We start from the raw sequence: 12,308 nt of genomic DNA, 5'->3' as shown, positions 1-12,308 counted from the left end.
TGTGCGCGTGGCTCGGGGAGAACTGACCACAGGGTCTGGGATGGTTGGGACAGTCGGCCTCGCCGTGGGGGGAGGGGGTACGCGGGCCGGGTCTCCCAGGCGCGCTGGTCCTGGCCTCGTCTGCGCCCGGGGTCGCTGGTTCTGACCACGCTGGTGACGGCGGCGTTGGTCCTCGGTGCCCCCATCACCTTGAGCCCGCCCAGGGGGAGGGGCACTGGGTCAGGCCACTGCGTCCTGGGTCCCAGCATCTGAGAAGCACTGCACCCCCGTGGCCTCCCCGTGGCTGCACGGACCCCAGTTAGCCCTGGGGTCTGGTGACCTAGGGAGGGTCCGAATGGATCCCGGGAGCTGACCCACGTGGGGAAGAAAAGGGTCATGTCCTGGAGAAGAGCGTTATCCCTGGGAAAGTCACGCACAGGTTGGTTTCTGGGACCCCGATCCACCCTTCACGCCATGCCAGGGGACCCAGGCGGACCATCAGTAAGAGGGCGGAGCCCGCTGGGTGTTCGCTGGTCCCGCGGGCGGCAGGGGTGGGGTGCACCTCCCGGCCCGGCGGAGTCTTACGCCCCATTTCACAACCCAGGACGCTGAGGCTCTCGGCGGCCAGCGGCCGGTCCAGGCCTTGGGCCCTACCTGGTCAGGGACGCCTCATCCGCTGTTCACAGCCTCCCCCTTTCTAGCCAGATCAGGGCGTCTGCAGCGGGACAGGGCCTGCGGGCTGTTCCAGTCCCGGGACCCCTCCCATGTCCCAGCAGAGTACCCCCTCCAGAATGTTCTAGCACAGCCTGCATTTCTGAACAATGGAGACTTAACGAAAATACCACAGAGGAAGTTTTATTACTGTGGTTTTTATATCAGACCCAGAATGGAAACTCCTGTGATACAAAGTCATTACCGCAGTTAAACGCATTCCGGTAATCAGTGCGGCATTTATTGCTGCCCATGAAGGGTGATACCAGGGGATTGACGGAGCCAGTGTATCGGATGCTGTGCCTCCTGAGGGCTCGGGCTGGGCGCTGGGCGCCGGGGGACTCACCGGAGGTGGCTGGGGACCCTGTTCTGGTCCAGGGTGACACGTCACATCTGCTTATCAAATGCCTCCTACTTCCGAGCACGACCCAGGCGATGAAGGTGGGGCCCAGGGGACAGTCAGCAGAGACCCCCAGAGGGACAACAGCAGTCTGCCCTTGCAAAGGACTGACGAGGAGTTTCCTCACATGTGACCCCTGGTTGAGACAGTCACATCCAAGGATAGAACTTGGACACTTTGACTTTGACTTGTGCTTAAGTCAAAGAAATGAACATCTAAAGGTTGAATTCAGACCCTGTGATGGTTTGTGGGAACATTTTTACATGTAGGATGGGGTATCTATGGGGGATTTTCTTTCAGGCCCTTCAAGGGAACTATGCTAACGTTGTAGCTTTTCGTTTGTTTGTTTGTTTTTGTTTTTGTGGTACGCGGGCCTCTCACTGCCGTGGCCTCTCCCGTTGCGGAGCGCAGGCTCCGGACGCGCAGGCTCAGCGGCCACGGCTCACGGGCCCAGCCGCTCCGCGGCACGTGGGATCCTCCCGGACCGGGGCGCGAACCCGTGTCCCCTGCATTGGCAGGCGGACTCCCAACCACCGCGCCACCAGGGAAGCCCCGCTGTAGCTTTAAAATACATCTCTGAACTCTTTGACAATCCTCGCCTCAGGAAAAGGTTTAATTCCCTCTTCTTGAGTGTGGCCTGGACCTAATGATGTGCTTCTAACGAATAAAAAGTGGTGGGAGGGGTGGTCTACGATCTCTAAGACGAGGTTATCCGTCACTGTTGGCCCCGGGACCAGCTGCCCCGTCGTGAGGACACTGGGGCAGCCCTGTGGACAGTCCACGGGGCCAGAAACTGGGGCTTCCAGCCCAGGGCTGCGTGATCTAGCCGACCTGGAAGGGGACCGTCCAGCCCCAGTCCAGCCTCCGGATGACCGGAGCCTCCGCTGACACCAGAGACCCTGAGTGAGCCGCTCCTGGATCCTGACCCTCAGAAACTGAGAGATGGCAAATGAGTGTTAGTGTTTCAGGCTGCGAAGTTTGGGGCTTATGTGTAATGCAGCAACCTGATACACCCAGTACGGACGCAGTCAGGTCTCCAGGTGGGAAGAAAATGTTAAGGTTGCTGTGGAGTGACCAGCACTTGGGTTGGGGACCCCTTGGCCCCCCGTCTCTGCCCTAGGGTCTCCTCCCCTCTCCCCACGTCCCCACCGGCTCTGCTCATGGTAAAGCACCTCCCACCACGAGCTGGACCCCGCTGGGCGGGTCATGATGATCTACCCCTCGGGGTCAGAGGCCAAGGCTGGTCCTGCCTCACCAGCCCTTTGGGGGGCTGGGGACCCTGCGGAGTCCCTTCCTCAGGGAAGTCATCCTCCCCCCTCGACTGGGCAGTGCTTGTTGAAGGGAGGAAGGAAAGGACTCAGGGGGACCCAGCAGCCGCCGTGACCCGAGACGGCCCTTCACCTGCTCCATCACCTCCCACCTGTGACCCACGAAGAAGGTTTTCCTAGGACGGCTGATGCCTCGGGGCTGCCGGAGCGTCCAGCACACGCGCCCGTCGCGTGACTGTCGGGGCCTGAGTCCACGTGACGCTCCCACAACTCCACGACGTGGCTCCTGCTGGTGCAGAGGCCGTGGTTTCCATCTAAGCGGCTCTGCACTGTTTCTGTGGACCTGGGGGCTGACCTGCAGACGGGACGGGGGTGCTGTGTGCACCCAGGGGGTGGTGTGCGCGCGGTCGGCCAGGGCCCTGCAGCACGGCCCCTCCTGTTCCTCTGGGAGAATAAAGCCACGGAGGAGTCGGCGGCGCCACGAGGGGCGGTGGGCGCCCTTGCACCCTCCAGGGTGGGCTCTGCAGTGGCTTCCGTGGTTGCCATAGCGGAGCACACAGACTGGCGTTTGAACAACAGAAAAGCAGTCTCTCCCGGTCTGGGGGCCAGAGGTCCAAGGTCAGGGTGCAGGCAGGGCCGTGCTCTCTCCGGAGGCTCCAGGGAGGGTCATCCTTGCCGGGGCCCACTCTGGCCGCGGCCGTCCACCTGTGGCTCGAGTCCCCGAACTCCCTCCGCCTTCTCTTATATGGACACACGTAACGGCACGTAGGGCCCACCCGGATAACCCAGGGAGCTGCCTCTTCTCAAGACCCTTAATCACGCACTTCGCCACATCGACCAAGATTTCAGAAATGGAGACCTGACGGAAATTAAAAGGTGTTTATTTGGGGCTTGTAAGGACTGCAGCCTGGGAGACACAGATTCAAGAAGCACCTGGATTGTGTTCTGTCAGAGTACGGAATGGCGGGAACTTATAAAGGCAAAACCTGCAAGGTTACAGTTAGTTACGTGAGTCGTTGATCAGGAGTTATAAGTGGAGGGGCTTCCCCGGTGGCGCAGTGGTTAAGAATCCGCCTGCCAATGCAGGGGACGTGGGTCCGAGCCCTGGTCCGAGAAGGTCCCACACGCCGCGGAGCAACTAAGCCCGTGCGCCACAACTACTGAGCCTGCGCGCCACAACTACTGAGCCTGCGCGCCACAACTACTGAAGCCCGTGCGCCTAGAGCCCGTGCTCCACGGCAAGAGGAGCCACCGCCATGAGAAGCCCGCACACCGCCATGAACAGTAGCCCCCGCTCGCCGCAACTAGAGAAAGCTCGCGCGCGGCAACGAAGACCCGATGCGTCCAAAAATAAATAAATAAATTTATTTATTTTTTGAAAAAAGAATTATAATTGGAGCTGGCGAGAAGTGAGGCTGCTTGTGAAGTGAGGCTGCTGGTTGGGGTCCGAAATGGCTGCATAGTCAGCAGGGGAGACCTTGAGGCCACAAGGTTGCAGCAGGCAGGTGGTGTCCTCGGACCTGGTACAGTTCAGAGAAAGTTCAAGCTCTCGGTGGGGCAGGGCCGCGTCTTGACACCAGATCCTCAACGGCCGCTTGACTCGACTTTTGTTCACCTGAACTGTGGTCACTGCTTTATAATTTCAATTTGTCATCAGCCATATAAGGTAGTATTTGCAGGGTCCGGGGATTAGGACGTGGACCTATTTGGGGGCCACCACTCAGCCCATGACTGCTGCTTTCTGGTTTTAATTAAAGATATTCCCTGTGGTGGGAAGAGGACTCAGAGTATAGAAGTACCCACTGGGAGCCCCTTCCCCTCGACCTGCCTGCCGGGCCCTGAGCCCCTCCTTAGGAACCCCTCAGGGCAGGGTCTCCTCCTTCCAGAGAGACTTTACATCTGTGTAAATATCCCCCCTTGAAGCCTGTTGTAAACAGTGCTTCTTGTTGCTCTTTCACGTGGTCAGTCGTGGAAACAGCCCGTATCCGTGAGTGTGATCATCCTGGCTCTGGCCCACGGGTGCGGCCAAGTGGCTTCCTGGCCCTGTCGCTGGCAGGAGGTCTTGGAGATGTCTTTCTCCAGGGCCCCGACAGTGCCGAGGGACGCATTCCCGCAGCAGGACTAGCTGGCCCAAGGCCTGCACCTTTTCCGCAAGGCCAGATTGCCTTTCCACAGAGAGGGCGACACAGCTAAGCCAGACCTGTCACCATGTTCCCAAATGAGCAAAGTGTCCAAAGGAAGTACACGTGTGTGCAGGCGTGTGCACGCATGTGAGCGTGTGTGTGGATGTGTGCATATTTCCGTGTTCGTGCAGATGTGAGCGCATATCTGAGTATGTGGTACGTGCGTGCATGTGGAGGTGCGTGTGCAGGCGTGTGCATATGCGCGTGGCCGTGTGTGGGGAGTCTCTTGGGTCCCGGAATGAAAGGGGCCGTGTGGGATGAGGAGGAGGAGGAGGGTGGCAGGAAGGGGGCGTCCTGATCGGGCTGGGCGTGCAGCCTGGGTGGGCTCTGCAACCCTCCTCCCCCAGCGGGACCGCTTCGCGGGCGGTGGCCTGAACAGTGTGCCTAGAGCCCGGCACTCAGAAGGCTGCCGCCATCCTGTAATTCTGAATCATTTTGGGACTAGGATCCCACATTTTCATTTTACACTGGGACTGCTATTCTGTAGCTCCTCTGGCCCCCAGGAAACCCACTGAGTCTCTGGAGGCAGGGCTGCCAGGGTGGGGTCTGCAGCCACGTGAGTGGCCCTGGTCAGTGGGCTTCAGGGAGGCTCGGGGCTAAGTGTGCAGAGGCCGAGGACAGTGGCCAGAGCAGCAAATACCAATACAGGACACCCACTGAAATCGGAACGTCAGATAATCGAGAAACACGTTTTCAGCGTATGTCCCATGCAATTATTTCAGGCAGAGTCTTACTCAAAACGACTCCTGTCAACGACTCCGGGCAACACAGCTGGTGTGTCCGGCCAGGTGGATCTGTCAGTGGGCACCGCCCGGCCCTGGCTCCCAGGCGGGTTTGCTTCCGTGTGGAGCAGGCAGGCGGGGTCGGGACCAGAGGCATCTGGGGAGAGCGGCATGGACCGCACCACCCCCAGAATTTTGGCTGCATTTAATATGCGTAATGGGGAGGAAGCAGGTCAGGGTTTGAGATTAGCGCCCATCAAGGAACGAGGGCAGCAGCCGTCCATCTGGACGCGCTCCTGAGGGTCCAGTCTGCGGCTCAGCCCGCAGGCCTCACCCACTGGCGTCTGCTGGTCTTCATCTAATGAGTGATTCGGGATTAAAATGGGAGCCAACAACAGGGCCCCGATCTAGATTAAATCTCCACAAAATGAAAATTGCAAAGACTTACTTAGGGTCGTTACAGGAGGAAATTTAATCACAGCCTCATCCGTAACGTCCCCTCGCCACCGGACGGATAACTGAGCTGCCACACGGAGGATCAGGAACGCCTCCTGTTTGTGAAGACAGCTTCCCGCTGACGTCTGTGCCCTGGGCACCCGCAGGTCCCCCCGGGACAAGGCAGGCGGCATACTGGGGGCACTCAGGTCACACGTGGCCGCAGCCCATGTAAATGGCATCAGCGTTTACCCTGACGACAGCCCGTTACAGGCACTTTGCTTCTTAGAGCCTTCTCCGTATTTTTCTCTATCAAAAAAGTACAACAGGAGAAAAAAGCTGACACCAGATTCGAGCAGAAAACCCTCAGGCACGTTCCCGTTTTGCAGAGACAGTGGCTGTGAGGCGTGGCCCCTCGGGCCCTGTTTTATCTCCCAGCTACTATCTGATCGCACCTCCCCGGCCGAGGCCCTTCGCACGCGTGTCAGCGTTTCCCGTTTCCTTACGAGAGTCCGTGGCTTCTGGCTTCTGTTCCGTGGTTCCCAGTAAGGGGCTGGGCGTCTCCAGGTTAACGCTAACTGACAAGCAGCTTAGTGGCAGCCCGGGGCGCTGAGCTCACGGAAAAGTGATATCACGGGGCGCCGGCGTCCTGGCCCTCCCGGGGCCCCTCCGTGACCACTGCTGTCAACCTCATTTAATCAGCGCTTAGGGCGCCCAACGCAGGCCCGCGCTGTTCCGGCCCCTCACGAGGACGCGCGTGGCCGTCGGGCCAGCTCAGGGGGCCGGACGCGGTCACCCTCCCGCGCCTTTCCCGAGCCTGGATCGCTTCAGCGACTCCGTCCCAAACCCTCACCACCCCTCACCCTGTCGGGGAAACCACGCCCAGGTGTTCCTTGAGAGGACGTGTTTCTGGAAAGAGGAAGAAATTCAGGAGACAGACGGCATCGACGGGGCTCTGGATTCTGGGCCTCGTTCTGGGGCCTCCCTGGACGGCCAGCAGGAGCCACCTCTGGAAACCATCCCATAAAGAGCAAGGTGGGGCTGCCCACTTCCTCCCCCAAAGCCTCTGATGTCACAACGGCTCACGCAGGGCTGCTTCGGCAGCAATCAAGCTGGCCCATGACTTTCAAAGACTGGCACCCACGGTGGGTGCGTTAGGATCATGGTGACAGCAACACACGGCCCGTGGGGGCAGGCGAGGGGCTAAGGGTTTGGAGACCCCTCATCCAGCTCCCCCCAGTCTCCTGTGCCACTGAGGTCACCACCCCACTTCACAGATGGTAACCTCGGCCAGCCTCGGACACGCTAGGCCGAGTGAAGAGGCCAGACCCCCAATTTCACACTCTTAAGAGTCCATTTAGAAGACATTCCCGAAAAAGCAACACTATAGGGCCAGAAAGCAGACGGGCAATTTTGGAGTCAGGAGGGCACAAGAGGTCTTCCTGGGGTGCGGGCAAGATTCTATCCCCCGCCCAGCGGTGGCTCGCTGCCGTATGTGTTTACCGAGGTTCAGGGAATTACATCTAAGGGGGGGTGTGCATTTTACTGGGTGTCAATTACACGTCAATAAGCCTGAGTTGAAAACATCCAATTGTCGGTGATAAAAAAGTTCTGGAAATAGATGGGGGGGATGGTTGCTTGACCTTGTGAATGTACCTAATAGCACCGGACTGTACACTTAAAACGGTTAAACGGTAAGTTTTATGTTAAGTATGTTTCACCACAATACACAGAGGAAACAGCAGCTCTGTGAAGAATGAACGGATGGCCCCTCTGGAGTGGCTGCCCCTGCGTCTCCTGCACTGCAGCCTCTGCTGGTGGCCCGAGGGGGGTCGTGGTCTTCAGCAAAGGGCCACACCGAGTTTGTGGTCGCAGACGCGGGGCCATTACCTCACCTGGCCCGGAGCGCAGCTGGCGCTGATGAAGCACCGAGGGGCTTGGGGGCCGAAGCCGCACGTCAGGACCCGCCCTCAGTCCTCCTGACAGCTCAGAGCCCGCGGCTGCCCCCCCAGGGGTCCCTGGACGGGGAGGGAACGGATCCGGGGCTCTGCGGTCCTGGAGCAGGACGCCGGGCAGAATGCCTGCCGGAGCCGCCTGCGGGGCCCCCTGACCTTGTTTGTTCACTTGTCATTATTCTGGAAACATCGTTCGTCCCCCTACAGGGAGGGCGGCGACGAGCGGTTGAACGCAGAGCGCCTCCTTTCAGACGACGTCTCGAGCGGCTCTGTGGGCTGTAACGAGGCCGCTAATGAAGCCAGCATCCTTGGAAGTTCATCCGTGCCCCTCATCTGTCAGCACGGCCACTTCCCGACACGGCATCCATCAACCGTCACCCTCCCGCAGTGCAGAGGGAGTGCGCGTGAGAACGAACGGGTTTAGGGAAGGCACGGCCCCTCAGAATCGCCGTTTCACCCGCCTTATTAAGCAGAAGATGAGGGCGAAATCGCCCGACAACACGCTCGTCAGCAGGCGCTGACCCCCGCCCGGCCCTGTTCCTGCAGCTCAGTTGGCAGCCGTGGCCTCCTCCTTCCCGACGCCCGGAGACCTCTGTCCTGCAGGGAGGGCCCCCCTCTACCTCTGTTGAAATCAGGATGGGCTATGCGCTAGGTGGGGAGGGTCTGGCGCTGGGGCTGGCCAGGCTGGGTGACCAGGGAAGTGACCGCAACTCAGGGAACGCCACTCTCATCCCCCGTAGGGCTCTCCATGACCCCTCTCTGCAGAGTCACTGCTGACTGTGGCCACACTCGGCCACCCAGGCTCCCTCACCGTGAGGACATTCCCTGAGACCAGGTGGAAACCTCCTCTCTTGGGTCCTGTCCGCTGCCCGTGAAGGGGCATCTCACCCACCTTCCAGAACAGCCGAGCAGCAACGAGCTCCTCTTCCGCCCCCCATGGGCACGAGTTGGCCTCGGCAGGGGATGAAACGATTTACAGCGTGACTTGCATGTATGTTCAGGCACGGACACACACGTGCTCACCCGCGCACACACCCGCACGTGAGCTCAGGTGGTGCTTAGGCAGAGAGAACGGTTGCCCCAGCCTGTGTCCACCTGGCTCCAGGCCGGGCTGAAGGCTGAAGGCGGCCGCTCAGCTGTTCTCCTGGATCAGGCATCCCTTCCCAAACCAGATGCAACCAGCACTGCACTGGGGGCAGTGACCAGGGTCATGAGACCCCAAATCTGTGATATTTTAAGAAGCATGTGCGTTAGGGAAATAGGGCTACCCGGAGGGAGGGAAAGGGTTATAGACCCTTCTTTTTTCCCAAATGTAGCTGCAGGAGAGAGAGAGAGAGAGAACGAGCCAGGATATGTGTGCCGGGGGGCCTGGAAGCAGCCCTCGGACATTCTGGGACGGCGCTTTTCATCCCATCTGGCAGCCTCAGGTCCCTGACGTGAGGGAGGAGCTGAGAGAAAGCTCTGGAACATCACAGCTGACCCCACAGCCCAGAGGAAAGATTCAGGGGTGTATGAAGAGCAGTTATTTTCACATCCTGGCAGCAGGTAAAAGGCTTTACATTTATTTGGAAACCCAGACCCCTGAACAGAAAATAAACACCTTCCCATGTGTCTGTGATGCCCTCCTGGAACCCTCAGCTGTTTGAGGGCTGCAAGGACACCGGCAGTTGTGCTGGTCAGGGACGTGCTGGCAGGAGGAAGGGTCTTAACACCCAGAGGCTTGAGACACGGCCCCTCCCACCCACAACCTGGGCGCCACAGGCCGAGAGCAGCTCACAGACAGTGGGGTTTCTGCGTCCCTATGACTAAACCGTGTAGATGTGTCCACTCCTGAGCGACCAGCTTGTGGTCAGTGGACGGCGTCCAGGCTGCTCTGTACAAACCGTCCCAGGACTTGGAGTGACTTTGGCAGAGGGGACCTGGCTCCTGCCTGCTCAGTGACCACGCGGGGCTGGGTCACGCGAGCCGCTCTCCGGATCCCCGGGCAGGCGCGGGCTGAGCCCGACCCCGACTCGCGCCCCCAGGTGTCCGCTGGCTCTGGTCGTATGCACGAGGTGCAGAGACCGGCCGCTTGTTCCCAGGGATCTTGTAACTTGGGTGGTGTCTGCAGTCAAATGCAGGGACACGCGGGGAGGGCCAGGACACGGCTCCGGTGCCGCAAGCCAGCGGGCTGCAGAGTGACGAAGGCGACAAAAACGCATCCTGGCAGATGCCTCGTGGACATCAGAGAGCCTTGCGGGTCCTGAATGTGTCTCGGGATTTGAAGCCAGGCTCCCAGGCTGGCCTGGCCTCATTAGGGCACCGAGAGCCGTCCTCGGGAACTGGGGGGACTGGGCTCCCGTCAGGCCGAATCAGGGCCCCCAGGAGAGCAACTGACTGTGGGCTCATTGCTTTAGACAAAACGGGGCTTGGAGGTGGAACCAGGCCGCTGGGAAGGCTGGGCCACTTCCAGCGCACTGGCGAGCCGCTCCGTGAAGGCCCTGAGCTAGGACCGTGCTCCCGTCCCCGACGGCAGCACCGTGCGCGCAGGCCGGCTGGCACCGGGTGGGGCCGCCACCCCAGGAGGCCTTGCGTGTCGTGGGGGACAGAGGCCCACGCGTGGCTCTGCACTGCGTTCTGAGGGCTGTGCCTCAAGGAAACACAGGCTGAGGCCCTGGGGCCACGAAGCAGCTTCCCTTCGTATCCCCACCAGGCACCAGCGGGTCAGTTCCACAGAGCCGACCACAGAGCAGAAAGGTTTTATTCAGAGACGCCCTCGCACGCGTGCTTCTTACAATGTGACCCGCCTCACGTGAACCTCCAGGATAATTCTGGCCATCCTCCCCTTCAGAGAGCCACGCTTGAAAATCAGCTTTTATACCGTGATATGAATGCACAGGCCGTGGGCACTTCAGACTGGAAAGAAAACAGCACAAGTCACTTTTTAAAACAGGGAAAACACGGGATCAAAGGTAACTTGGCTCATTATTTCAGCCTCTCCGCATTTATGGTAAAATGTGGGTTTTGTTCCTTTGGGGTTAAATGTGCAAATGTGTATTAACTTTCTAATTTTATGGAACAGACTTTAGTTGGGGAGTTGCTTGAAACATCTAGAGTTACGAGCCCAAAGAGGTAATTGTTGGAGAAATGACTGAATACATCATAAATCCTTCTATTTTCATCCCTTCAAATGGGATACCAAAAGCGATTAAAGACTAAAAACATATCACAAGCAAATTCACATGATAACATTGCTGTAATCACTCTCTGCTGGATTAACCAGGGCCCAGGGGCCTCCGCTCCGGGGCTGCAGTGGAAGCCCTCGCAGACGCCGAGGGAGAGGCCAGGCTGGCCGAGCCGGAGTGCTGGTTGGTGCATTTCCCCCATCATTTCAGGAAAACAGTATCTGTCCTTTATGAGGCAGAACCTCTTCTTTTAACCTTCCCAACCTGCAAGGAAATAAGACAGGCGTATGTGGCAAAGCAAGTGTCAGATTACTCCTCAGGGGAAACAAGGCTCCCCAAGGATTCTTCTGTGAAGAAGCGAAAAGGAAATCCCACCTTGGGGATGAAATCAACAAAATGAAACAGTGGAAGCCACTGCCTGGTACTTGAGGGCCTGTCTAGGAACTCGGTGGGCTGGATGGCCTTTGCGTGGTCCATACTCCTGGTCCCTGGGGGCAGAGCCAGGTTTGGGTCGAGTTCTGCCCTCGGAGTCTGGATGCCATTACTGGAAACCAGGGATGCTGTTTTAGGTGCGTGAATTTCCTACCGGGGAAAACAAAGATCTTTGGGCGTAAAGTATCTCGGGCACCACCTGAACCAAAAGCGCCGGGGCCACGCCAGTCACGTTGGTCAGTGAATGAAGATGGGGTGCAGGACCTTGGCGGAGCAACTCGCCTCCTCTGACCCCAGCCAGGGACCCCTACGGAGCCACTGGGCTCGAGAAGGCTGCCCCAAGCCCCCAGGAGCCAGGCTTCACGGGCTCATAACCTGAGCGTGAAGGAGTCTTGGTCTGAGAGTCACTCAAGCAGCAGCCAGTGTGGCCGACCCCTTCATTTGTGGGGTCAATAGAGGAAGAGGCTCTGTTGGCTCAAGACAACCCCTTGGCCAGAGTGGGGAGGACCCCACAGTCACTCCGCTGGCTCCCCAGGTGTGGGTGTGGTTGGCTCGTGCAAGGCTGATGCACTGAGACCAGCAACGAGTAGACACACGGCTTCCATTCTTGGTAGAAAACTCACGACGGTTCGGTTCTTCTTGCTGCCCGCCCCGGCCCCAGCTAGATTTGGTGACCCGGGATTGAGAGAGTGACTAGGACAAAGCATTTCCTATTGGTCTAGCACTAGAATGGAATGGATTCCCTGAATTGGTGGCGGTTTCCTGCTTGTTATTCAAATGCACTTTGAATGCTCTGCGTTTTTACCATCTAGAGCTGCCATCTCCGCTGGGCCGGCCACAAGCCACCCGTGGCCACGAGCGCTTGAAATGGGCTGTTCTGAATTGAGACGGGTTCTGAGTGCAAAGGCATCGGATTCTGAAGCCTCGGTACAAAAAGGAGAACGTGAAGGATCTCCCTGATAATTTAAGAATATTGATTACATGTTGAAATGATAATAGTTGGGCTATGTTGGAATAAATAAAAGTCATTAAATCTAATTTCATCTACTTCTCTTTCCT

Source organism: Physeter macrocephalus, chromosome 14, assembly GCF_002837175.3.
Source record: "Physeter macrocephalus isolate SW-GA chromosome 14, ASM283717v5, whole genome shotgun sequence".
NCBI classification, from domain to species: domain Eukaryota; kingdom Metazoa; phylum Chordata; class Mammalia; order Artiodactyla; family Physeteridae; genus Physeter; species Physeter macrocephalus.
Note: the sequence above shows the minus strand (reverse complement) of the source record.